General features: G+C 38.9%; 1 non-coding gene across 1 annotated transcript; it reads left to right on the forward strand.

Moving 5' to 3' along the window:
- The first annotated feature begins 204 nt into the window (after window positions 1–204).
- LOC141680095 (small nucleolar RNA R71) lies at window positions 205–311 on the forward strand. Its single transcript, XR_012558263.1, has one exon. It is a non-coding gene; the product is annotated as a small nucleolar RNA R71 (small nucleolar RNA).
- Window positions 312–13,005: the final 12,694 nt, after the last annotated feature.

Consider the following 13,005-nt stretch of genomic DNA (forward strand, 5'->3'; position numbering starts at 1 on the left):
TCCACTTCCAGAACTCCTGCTACCTTGCCCTGTAGCAATCTCTGGGTTGGATACTGATATTCATTAGCATCCATCAGCTCAATTAGACCATAAGCTTCCTCATAGCTCTTTGCCCATAATGCTCCACATGATGCTGCATCAAGCATGGGTCTAGACTGTGCTCCTAAACCATAGTAAAAACAATTGATGATCATTCAATCAGGCATGCCATGATGAGGACACTTCCTAAGCATCTCCTTGTAGCGCTCCCAAGCGTCACATAGAGTTTCTCCCGATATCTGTGCAAATTGAGTAAGAGCATTCCTGAGTGCAGTTGTGTTCGCCATAGGGAAAAATTTATTAAGAAACTTCTGAGCAAGATCCTCCCAAGTAGTGATAGAACCAGCTGGTTGAGAGTGTAACCAACTCTTAGCCTTGTCCCTCAGAGAGAATGGGAAAAGCCTCAGCTTTATAGCATCTTCAGAAACATTGTTGAACTTGAAAATGTCGCAGATCTCGATGAAATCTCTGATATGCATGTTGGGATCTTCCGTTGGAGCACTTCCAAAATGGAATGAATTCCGTACCATCTGAATTATGCCAGGCTTGATCTCAAAGGTATTAGCTATGATAGCTGGCCTAACAATGCTAGATTGAATGTCATTGATCTTCGGTTGAGAATAATCCATCAAAGCTTTCGGATACTGGTTCTCGCATTGCAATGATAACTAGAGTACCTGAAATACACGACTAAAGTAAATATTGTAAGTAATAGAGTCCGAGTCAGTGAACTTTAACGACCACTGATGTCAAGCACATAAACTAAAAATAAACACCATGTCCCCGATAGCAACGCCAAAAACTTGTTAGGGCGAAAACACGCACTAATAATTCACGCAAGTATACGCGTTCGCAAGTAATATATAATAATTTCTAGTTCGTCCCTACAGAGACTCACACTAATTATGTTCAATTAACACTTACTCACCATTGTATGATTACTTCTCAATGTCAAAACAATAACACTTAAATTTGATTAACTAATTATTAACTACAATTAACTACAAGAATTAAAACACTTAATTGACACTTGAATTAATCAATATTAAACACACATGAGATCATAACTTCATTACTACTTCCTTCAATAGTTATCGTTATTACCCTTAACATGAAACAGTGATGATATTAATCGAACAACACGAAACTGATAAAAGCCAACTTTCGTTGTACTAATACCATTCTACCAAACATCCATAATTAAGATAGAAGTTGAATAGGCATCAATTATGTTGAGACCCTATATGTCTACAGAATTTGACAACATAACAATTTAAGCACAAGTTATTCCTCATGATTACACAGGGCAAGTAAAACGGTTAGAGTTACCCACTAATAATGCATACACATACATGAACCTATGCTAGCATGGCAAGTTCTAAACCTCAAGATCACTGTCGCTTCACAAGAGATTAACAGCCTATCTTATATGTTCACGAAACACATAAGATGAATAAGCGCAACCTGTGCTAGATATCATACAATCATCACACACTAAGGTATAAAACAACTAACTAAAGAAATCCATAGTAAATCCGTTATGACCCCATGATCACGATTAGCCCATGATAGAACTCATCGTCACCATGGGTTCATATGAAAACATGATAATAACACACAATATAAACTAATAAAAGTACTTATTAAAACCAGAGTACGTCACAAGAGAATAAGGTTCAAAGTAAAGAAAACTAGCATCCACTGATACAACGAATAAAAGAATCACAACAAAACGTATGGTTCCTCTTCTTCGTTGCGATGTGCTAAAACGGTCTTCTTCCTTCTCTCCTTGCTCCTTGCTTGATACCACGCTTTTGTGAAACGTCTCTGAGAACTACTTATATAGAAGCCAACAAGAACCAGCCGTCTCAGAAGTCCAACAGATTAAGGATTATAAAAAAATCAGTATTAGATTTCTCGCCCCTGAGCGGCCGCCCAGCATTCCTGAGCGGGCACCCAGCATCCTTAGCGGCCGCCCAGCTATCGTGAGCGGGCGCCCAGCAGGCTACTGGAAAATTTCTCATGCTGCTCCCGATTCCTGCTGCGTTCTGCTCCTAACTTCCCACATCCAATGCCAAGCACTCCCCTAGGCTTATTCCTAATGAAATCTCCCCACAAATGCAAGTTATACCCTGAAATGCACAAACACTAGAAAAACGCATCAAATTCACAAAATACTTGATTTCAAGACATCAATTCAAGCCATTATAAGACGTTCTAAGTGGTATAAAATGCCACTTATCACACCCCCAAACTTAAATCGATGCTTTTCCTCAAGCGTCACAGACTCAAAAATAAAACAAAAACATGCATGAATGCAATCTTCATGAAATGCAGCGATCCCCCTTACAATGACTAAACCAACCAACTCATGACACCTCAACAAATGCAATTAGGCGAATAAAGATCAACCAAATCATGCAAACTAACATAAAACTAGAAACGTGGTGTGTGCAGGTGCTTAACAGATATGCTTCGAAACTAGATCAATTATCATAACTCGATTATCCTCAAGGTAATCACATGATTATACGAAGAATAAATTCTAGACACAAAATGACTTATAACACTTCAAGATCACTGGAGCTTATTACGGAATCATGATTTAATTCAACACAATAACAAATGCTTATTTGACCATGCAATGAGTGAGGTCTACAAAAGACTTATGCAATGGCATCCATTTAGCGAGCGTTAGGTTAGCGGATCCCAGACTATAAAAGTCTTAGGTCACTAGGCACAAAATCCCCTAAGAACTTAATAACTCGAATACCAAAGAGCCCACTCGTGATCAATTATGCATTAACTCTTTATTTTTTATTCCTTTTTTTTCTTTTTTTTTCTTTTTTTTCTTTTCAAATTTCTGAGCAAGTGCGTTTCGCTCCATCTTGCTGAACCATAGACTACTCGCATAAAAATACGAGCCGACTACTAGCCAATTGACGCCTAGCCACAATTAGCAATGAATTCCAATTTTTACTCCAAGTTTTTCTTTTAATGCCTTTTATCATTAAGAGTCTATCATAAATTCTAAGCATAATCAATAGATTAACCTCAAAATTCATCAAACCATGGCAACCATCTAGTCCTTAAGCATACTCTAAGAATTAGTGAAATTACAAGTGTTTCTAGCATGCATGTCAACCTACAAGACTCAATCATCACTCTAACGCTATCACAACACTTGCATCAATATCACAAATTAATCGGTAAAGCAACGCAAAAGGGATCATGGTATATGCATGAGCTAAATGACATGATAAATAAAGCTATAAAATAAGAAAATAAAAACTATTATATGGCAAAAATATGCAACTATGAACTAAACTATCATGAATATACAACTACATGACACACACACATAAATATTCCTTAACTACCACCCCCAAACTTAAAATCTTCACTGTCCTCAGTGAAGGTAGTAGAAAGGAACACAGGGTATACCTACTCGGAGAAATCATCATCATCACCCTCAGAGGGTGGAGTATCAGGAGGCAGATAAGCAGAGTCCTCACCAAAAACGGGCCACTGGATGTCAGCTCTAAGGCCTCTGAAAGCAGTCCCAAGTGCAAGGGTGAACTCCTAAGCGAACCTACTCTGCGACTCATACATCGCATCCATCCTCCTCGACAGCCTCCTATACTGGCCATCAGCCATCCCAGCACCTTCCTGGGCTCTAGAAGAGCCTGCCTCATCACGAACCTGACTGGGCCTAGCCATGGTAGCACCAGCTGCTGGACGTCCTCCTGGAAGATGATATCCCAAACCAAGCTCCTCGGGCTCTCCACCCATGTGGCGCCCTCCAAACCCGGGTCAGAAGTTTGGGGTCCACACACACATTTTATTTATAACCTGCTTATAACAATAATAATGATAATAATGATATGCAGTGACCCTACTTACCAACTACCACGGACCGCAACAGGTTAAAGTATGCACACAAGCCAAACACACACTTATATTACAAACCATTCAAATCCCAACTATTCAAACTCAGAACAGAGTATTAAACATTATTACAAACTTTTACAAAATCAAATTATCCCAAAAGAAGCCTACTAGCTTAACTCGATCCACCTGAACCCCTAGCTCTCCCGCTGGACTGGGGATCCTCGGTACCAACTGGTTCCTTCTTAACTGGAAAAGAACATAAACAATATCGCACAAATGAGCTAACCAGCTCAGTAAGTCACAATGACAAAACTGAGAATAATGATCATCAGGTGAAAATGGTTATGATATCAAGTGAACAATGGATTATGATTTAGAATTGGATATTATATTTTCATTTTAAAAACCAAGGTTAGGCTGCTAATCAGTCACGCACTAACCCCGAGCAAAGCACACAACACTGCTCTAACTACTGGATCCAAGGCACACATTGGCCTAACTTGACCATTATATAGTCTAACCACGAATCGGGTCCACAATTTTATAAAAACAATTCAATTCTAATATAATAACAGGATAAACAATAATAAGCAATAAACAGAATCATTAGCAATATTGGACATTCAATAATGAAATGGTTCCAATCTTTATAAGGATCAATATGGCATTTTCAAAGCTTGGCTGTTGGGTATTGAAAGAATTGGATAACAAAGGAATCAATGTTTCAGGGTTACCAGGAATTGGTCTTTCAAATCATAAAGTACAATGGTTTGAGTATATAAGTAATTCGGTTCAGTGTTTGGTATTTAGTTTGTATGTATTTGTGGAGTAGTAGCGTATATCTGTGGTTTGTATCTTGGTGTACAACAATCAATGGCTTAGAAAGAATAACAGGAATCAGGGTTTAGGGTTCAGTGCTTCAAAGCACTTGCAATATAAAGCAGGACTATCAATCATCTACAATATATCTCGAGAAAGTTCAAAACACTTACCTGGTACTAGCTTTCTATACTGCACTCACTTTCAATCACAACTGTCTTACTCCTCGACTATTTGTTTCCCTTTCCTACGCCTAGCCTCTTCTGCTCACATAACATAAGCATCTATCAATATTCAACTCCTACGATTCTATTCGACATATACTTCTATCTACCCTTCGTTTTACCCAAATCCGATTAACGGATTGAAAGTTACGCAATAAACAAGTAAACATCGAATATATAGACCAACAAGTCACATATAACACATAACACGTCAGATAATCAATGATATATCATTTATAAAGGGGTCTTGGGTCATAAACAAGCTTTCGGGTATTTAAAATGATTTTGAAAACATTTTTCGAAATTAAAACGGGTCGTTGGATCAATTTCGGAGTAATAAACAGGGTTCGGTTGGCCAAATTTGGCTTCAAAACGGTTTTATAATATTTATCGAGCCTTGAAAACAATTTATAATAATATTTTAAAGCTCGAAACTATTTTTCGGAATTTTTAAATCATTTTAAAATAATTAAATCTAATTAAATAATTAATTAAAATCAATTAATATTTAATTAAATCAATTAATGAATTAATTTTTAAATTAATTGACCAATTAATCAATTAATTATTAACTAAAATTAATTAACTAATTAATTCAGATTTATTTTTGAATTAAAAATATTTTTTTTGGAATTAAAATAATAATTTTTGGAATTTTCAGAAATTAAAAACGAATTTTTATAATAAAAATAAATAGAAAATATGATTTTTAAATATTTTTAAAATAGGAATCCTAAATTTGCAAATTCTGGAAAGTTCAGGGACTAAACTTCACCATCTTCAAAAGTTAAGGTACTATACTGCAATTTTTCCAGCCCTCGCCGGAAAACAGTGGGGGTTCGCCGGAGAACTCGCCTCCGGCATCCTCCTACCACCATCACCTCCAGATATACTCTACACAACATTAGGAATATGTTTATGCAATCAAAACACAACAATAACCCCTGTCCTGGCCGGAAAATGGCCAAGAACTTTGCCGGTTTTCGGCGAAATCGAAAATTTAAAAACACAACTCCCTTCGATTCACTATTCCTCTGTTAGCGAGCTATGTACCAATCGATTGCAAATTTCATAAGGAACACAACCCACTATAAATCAACAGCTAATAACCCTTAAATCAAAAAGCCCCAAATTTCAATTGAAAACATTCATACTGGTTATAAACCCTAATTTTAAAATTCGAAGATTAAACTTAATTTTGAACATGTTATTGAACTCCAAATCAGACGTACGACATATGAAAATCATCAGGAAAAGAAGCTCCACAACATGCAATCATCAAATCATTCAAACAATCATCCGAACAAAAATCCATATTTTTAATAATAATAATTCGAAATTAAATAAATTTTCAGAAAATAAACCTTGATTTCTGCAGTGATATGGAACACAGAATCTGAAAGTACTCCTCGAGACCTTCGATTTGGTTACTCCAACTTTCCCAACCGATTTCAATAACACCTTGAAATTGTAGTTTGATTCTCAGAAGGTTTTATGAATTTAGGGTTTTTCTCTGGAAAATTATATATTTAGCTGACTGCAAATGATTTTGATTCGGAATAAAATACGGTAAAGGCTATTTATAATTACGGAAAATTAGTATCCCGTTGGATCATTCCGGATATAAAATGGTACGTTTATTTATAAAAACTGATCCAAACGGTACCGGTTTTCGGGATAATTATCCAAATCAGTACAATTTGTACTGCAGTCTTGGTCTCAGCGCCTGGTTACACGTATTACGAGGTGATAATTGTGATATTTTAATAAAAATATCCCGTTTATCGAAAATACGAGTTTTATCGATTTACCGAACCAAATATTGTATCGAAAATGTTGCGTCGGGACCCACGCAGGACAAACCGTACGCCGGATCGAAAAAGTCGAAACATGGAAAATGCTCGGAATATTGTAATTAGGTTAGGATGGAGTTCTCGGAAGAGTTTCGGGTTATAAAAACGTAAAAACGGGTGACGTCGGTTGGTTCCCGATTGTATAAAATATTTTTTAAATACTCGAAAAAAGATTTTATAAAATCCATATAATTCCTATAAAATCAAAAATCAACATAAAAATAATTAGGAAGATATGACAATTATCTATATTTTATTTTGGACATATAAAAATTAAAATACCCAATTAATATTATTTTTAAACATCCAAACACATTAAACACTTAACAAATAATTCACAGAATAGATACTGAACACATATAATAATTATTTATTAGCAAAATAATTACACGGTATATCCCAGATATTACAACCCATCCACTCCTGCATTGCATTCAGAGTTGCTGAGTCAATAGGAGCGGCCGGCATCTGCAGCTGCTCGTGAGAAGGCCAATGAACTCCCACTACTCTGCACAGCTTCGTGACAGTAGATGCATAAGGGATGTTCATGTGTTCCACCCCCCTCAAAAACTTCAACATCCCTTGGTAGATGAACTCACCAAGATCCACATAATACTCCTCATTCAAGATCCCCCATAAAAACCTTGCTTTCTCGATCGTAACCTCATTTGCATGCGAAGTAGGCAAAATATTAGCACAAATAAAGGCATTTCATGCACGGGCATACCTATTCATCGCCATCGCCGGAAAAGAACGATACTCGTTAGTTCCTGTCTTGAAATTCCACACCGTGCCCGGCTGACAGAGAGTAGCACAAATCAAATCCAAATCAAAGTCCGCGGGGGTCTTCTCATTCCAATTCTCCTCCGTGGGCTTCCATTGTCACTGCCCAATAACACGGCGAATCGCCTCTGGCTGATAATCCATAGTAATCCCACGAACGACAGTAAACCCATTCTTTTCAGCCTTGGCGTTCGCATAAAACTCGTGAACCACACTTATTGGAACCGCCTCGGCGACTCACAAAAAGAAATCCACCCTTTCTCCGCAATCATCGGTAACAACTCACTATCCCTCCCTGATGGTAAAAATCCCCTCTCCTTCAAAATCGGCTTTGCTAGAAGCCTAGTATACTCCTCCTCAGCAGCTCTATCTATCAAACGAGGTCTCGCAGCAGTTCCCCTCGAAGAATCAGCAGTAGGAACGGTGCTGCAGCTATCAATAGTTCAGGATCTCTTAGGTGCCATTGAAACTGAGAAAAAGTGTTTAAGAGTTGTGTTTTGAGTGTAGGAGAGAGTTTAAAAGTTGAAATTATATGGGAGTGTATATGGAGGAGTTGTGTGTATATATAGGGTATGAATTAGGGTTAAAATTAGAGTAGGAGTGGGGTTTGTGTAAAAGAAATCGTGGGTTGTGGGTTTGTATTTTGTTTTTGGGTTTTTCTGATTTTTTTTGGATTTTTTTATAAGGCAAAAAAAAAATCTGACAGTCGGGTCCTGAGCGGCCGCAAAGCTATCCTGAGCGGGCTCCCAGCTTCCTGAGCGGCCGCCCAGCTTTCCTGAGCGGGCGCCCAAGGGGCTTCTGGAAAAAAAAAATTCTGCCCAATTTTCTTATTTTTTTGGGTTTTTTGGATATCGTACTAACTTCTAAAGGTTCCTAAAGGTTAAAGTCTTGGGTTGCCTCCCAAGAAGCACTTCTTTTACGTCATTAGCTTGACGTAGAGGAGTTCGATCAAGTTGACAATAAAATGGCACTAACCACTTCCCGGTTTGCCGTGTCCCCATAGTACTGCTTCAATCTCTGACCATTAACTTTGAATGCTTGGCCCGGATCATTCTCAAAAATCTCCATTGCTCCATGTGGAAACACAGTTTTGACAATAAAAGGTCCAGACCACCTTGATTTTAACTTTCCAGGAAAAAGTCGGAGATGAGAGTTGAATAAAAGAACTTGTTACCCCGGCACGAATAACTTAGGAGATAGCTTCCTGTCGTGCCACCTTTTCACTTTTTCCTTGTACATTTTGTTGTTCTCGTATGCTTGAAGTTGAAATTCATCAAGTTCTTCTCAGCTGCATCTAGATCAAGGTTCAACTTCTTTAACGCCCAATAAGCCTTATGCTCAAGCTCCGCAGGTAAATGACATCCCTTACCATAAACAAGTTGAAATGGGGACATCCCAAGTGGAGTCTTGTATGCTGTTCTATTAGCCCAAACAACTTCATCGAGCTTTAAAGACCAATCCTTCCTTGATGGACAAACAACTTTCTCTAGAATGTGCTTGATCTCTCTATTAGACACTTCAGCTTGACCATTCGTTTGCGGATGATAGGCAGTAGCAACACGATGATTCACATTGTAGCGCTGCATCATAAAAGTGAACTTACAATTGCAGAAATGCGATCCCTCATCACTTATGATTACCCGTGGCATTTCAAACCTTGTGAATATCTGCTTATGGAGAAAAGTCAACACTACCCTTGCATCATTCATCGGTAGAGCCTTGACTTCTACCCATTTTGAGACATAATCTACTGCCAACAAGATGTACTGATTATTGCAGGATGAGACAAATGGTCCCATAAAATCGATTCCCCAAACATCAAAAACCTCGACTTCAAGCATCACATTTAAAGGCATCTCATCCTTTCTAGTAAGATTCCCCACTCTTAGGCAACGATCACACCTTAAAACGAACTAATGCGCATCCTTAAACAACGTAGGCCAGAAAAAACCTGCTTGCAAAATACGAGCTTCCGTCTTTTCACCACCATAATGTCCACCATAAACTGTGGAATGGAAGTCTCGTAATATCCCCTCCGTCTCACAGAATGGGATACATCTCCTGATGATCTGGTCAGCTCCCTGTCTAAACAAATATGGTTCATCCCACATGTACCACTTTACCTCATGCAGAAACTTCTTCTTTTGAGCTGCATTCATATTAGAAGGCATTATATTGCCGACAAGATAGTTCACAATATTTGCGAACCATGGCTCTTCCTCCTGAACTACGAACAACTGCTCATCCGGAAAAGATTCGTTGATCAATGTCTTATCTTGTGAAGTCGAACCGGGATTCTCCAATCTAGAGAGATGGTCAGCTACTTGATTCTCAGTACCTTTTCGATCCTTGATCTCTAACTCAAATTCCTGTAGCAAGAGCACCCAACGAATAAGTCTAGGCTTTGAATCCTTCTTTGAGACCAAATAGCGAATGGCAGCATGATCAGTGAATACTGTCACCTTTCTCCCAAACAGATAAGATCGAAATTTTTCGAAACCAAAGACTATAGCCAAGAGCTCCTTCTCAGTAGTGGTGTAGTTTATTTGAGCTCCATTTAGAGTCTTACTAGCATAGTAGACCACATGAAAAAGATTATTCTTGCGCTACCCAAGAACTGCTCCCACTACATAATCACTCGCATCACACATTATCTCAAAAGGATCTGTCCAATCAGGTACCGTAATAACTGGTGCAGTTATCAAACTCTTCTTGAGAGTCTCGAATGTCGTCAAGCATTCATCATCAAATTGGAAAGGCACATCTTTCTCGAGCAAGTTGCATAACGGCTTAGATATCTTCGAGAAGTCCTTGATGAAATGCCGATAAAAACCCGCATGACCAAGAAAACTACGGATTCCTTTCACAGAAATAGGTGGTGGAAGATTTTCAATGACTCCCACCTTGGCTTTGTCCACCTCAAGACCCTTGCTAGAGACTTTATGCCCAAGAATAATGCCTTCTCGCACCATAAAGTGACATTTTTCCCAATTGAGCACCAAATTAGTTTCCACACACCTTTTGAGCACTGAATGAAGATTATTCAAACATTCATCATACGAATATCCAAAGACGGAGAAGTCGTCCATGAACACTTCGACATTGTTTCCAGTCATATCAGAGAATATAGTCATCATGCATCTCTGAAAAGTGGCAGGTGTACCACATAAGCCAAACGAAACTCTGCGAAAAGCAAACGTGCCAAATGGACAAGTGAAGGTAGTCTTTTCTTGATCTTCTGGTGCAATGCAAATCTGATTATACCCCGAATAGCCATCCAGAAGATAATAATACTCATGACCAGCCAACTTGTCAAGCATCTGATCAATAAATGAAAGAGGGAAGTGATCCTTCCTCGTGGCTTTGTTCAACTTTCTGTAATCCATGCATACCCTCCATCCTGTGACTGTTCGAGTGGGGATGAGCTCGTTCTTCTCATTTGCTACCACAGTTATACCTCCTTTCTTAGGTACACATTGCATGGGGCTCACCCAAGAACTGTCGGATATATGATTCCTGCATCTAGCCACTTCAGAATTTCTTTCTTCACCACTTCTTTCATGATAGGATTAAGTCTTCGCTGTTGCTCAACAGTCGGCTTACTACCTTCCTCTAGCAGAATTTTATGCATACAGTACGAAGGGCTGATCCCTTTGATATCTGCTATAGTCCATCCGATGGCCGATTTGAATTCTCTCAAAATCCTAAAGAGCTTATCCTCCTCACTACCTGAAAGGCCAGATGCAATAATAACAGGTAAAGTAGATGCATCACCTAAAAAAGCATACCTCAAGTGTTCAGGCAATGGTTTAAGCTCCAAAGTAGGTGCTTCCTCAATAGATGGTTTGAGCTTTCCTTCAGCATTCTTGAGATCAGCAGTACCAAGAGATTCAAATGGCATGTCTAGCTTTCGCCTCCAAGGAGAAGCATTTAGATATTGTAGTTGCTCATTGCTATCCTCATCATCACTGTAAAATTCCCCGCCTAAGGCTTTCTCTAAGGCATTAGATATTAACATGTGATCAAGTTCTGAAGTTACCGCAGAATCAATCAAATCCACCTTTTAGCACTCCTCGTCTTCTGTAGGGAATTTCATTGCCTTGAATACATTGAATGTCACATCCTGATCCTGCACCCTCATAGTAAGTTCACCTTTCTGCACATCTATCAAGGTACGGTCTGTAGACAAGAAAGGTCTTCCCAAGATTATGGGAATGTTCTTATCTTCCTCGAAATCCAAAATGACAAAGTCTGCAGGGAAGAAGAACTTATCCACCTTTACTAACACGTCCTCCACGATGGCTCATGGGTATATAATAGAACGATCAGCCAATTGTAGAGACATATAGGTGGGCTTTGGATTAGGCAAATTCAACTTTTTGAATATAGACAATGGCATCAAATTGATGCTTGCTCCCAAATCGCACAGGCATTTGTCGAAAGACAACTTATCGATGGTGCAAGGAATGGTGAAGCTAACTGGATCTTTAAGCTTTGGAGGTAATTTTTATTGCAGCACAGCACTGCACTCTTCCGTTAGAGCAACGGTCTCAAGGTCATCCAGTTTCACCTTTCTTGAAAGAATACTCTTCATGAATTTTGCATAACTAGGCATTTGCTCCAGAGCCTCAGCGAAAGGTATGTTGATGTGAAGTTTCTTGAACACCTTCAGAAACTTACCGAACTGCTTATCCAATTTTTGTTGTTGCAATCTCTTAGGGAAATGTAGTGGAGGATAGAGTTGTTTCTCCCCTGTATTACCCTCAGGCAGAGTGTGTTCAACAGTAGTCTTCCTTGGTTCCGCCGCTTTCTCCTTTTGCTTCTCTTCTTCATCAACAACTACAGCTTCTCCATCTTTCGCTTGTACAGCATTAACAACTTTTCCAGACCTTAAGGTGACAACCTTTACTTGCTCTTTAGCTTCCTTCCTTCCTGGCACTTCAGTATCGCTGGGAAGTGTTCCGGGTTGATGATTGAGCACGACATTGGCTATTTGACCGATTTGATTTTCCAAGGTCTTGATAGAAATAGCCTGACTTTTGCACAACAACTTGAGCTCCTCAAAATCAGCACTAGAAGGTGGAGCAGCACCTCCTTGTTGAGGATATGATTACCTTTGAGCGTAATGTTGTGGTTGCTGGAATCTAGGTGGATGAAACTGTTTACTTACGCCTTGCTGATATGGTTGCTGAATAGCATTCTGATTATTGCTCCAGCTGAAATTGGGATGATTTATGTTGTTAGGATGATAAGTAGCTGGCACAGGCTGCTACGGTCGCTGATAATTGTTCATATACTGAACAGATTCATTAACAAGAGAACACTGATCCGTAGCATGAGAACCTGCACAAAGCTCACAGACCATAGCTATCTGATTGACTCCTTAGTTGGCTAAA

This window comes from Apium graveolens, chromosome 1 (genome assembly GCF_009905375.1).
Source record: "Apium graveolens cultivar Ventura chromosome 1, ASM990537v1, whole genome shotgun sequence".
Taxonomy (NCBI): domain Eukaryota; kingdom Viridiplantae; phylum Streptophyta; class Magnoliopsida; order Apiales; family Apiaceae; genus Apium; species Apium graveolens.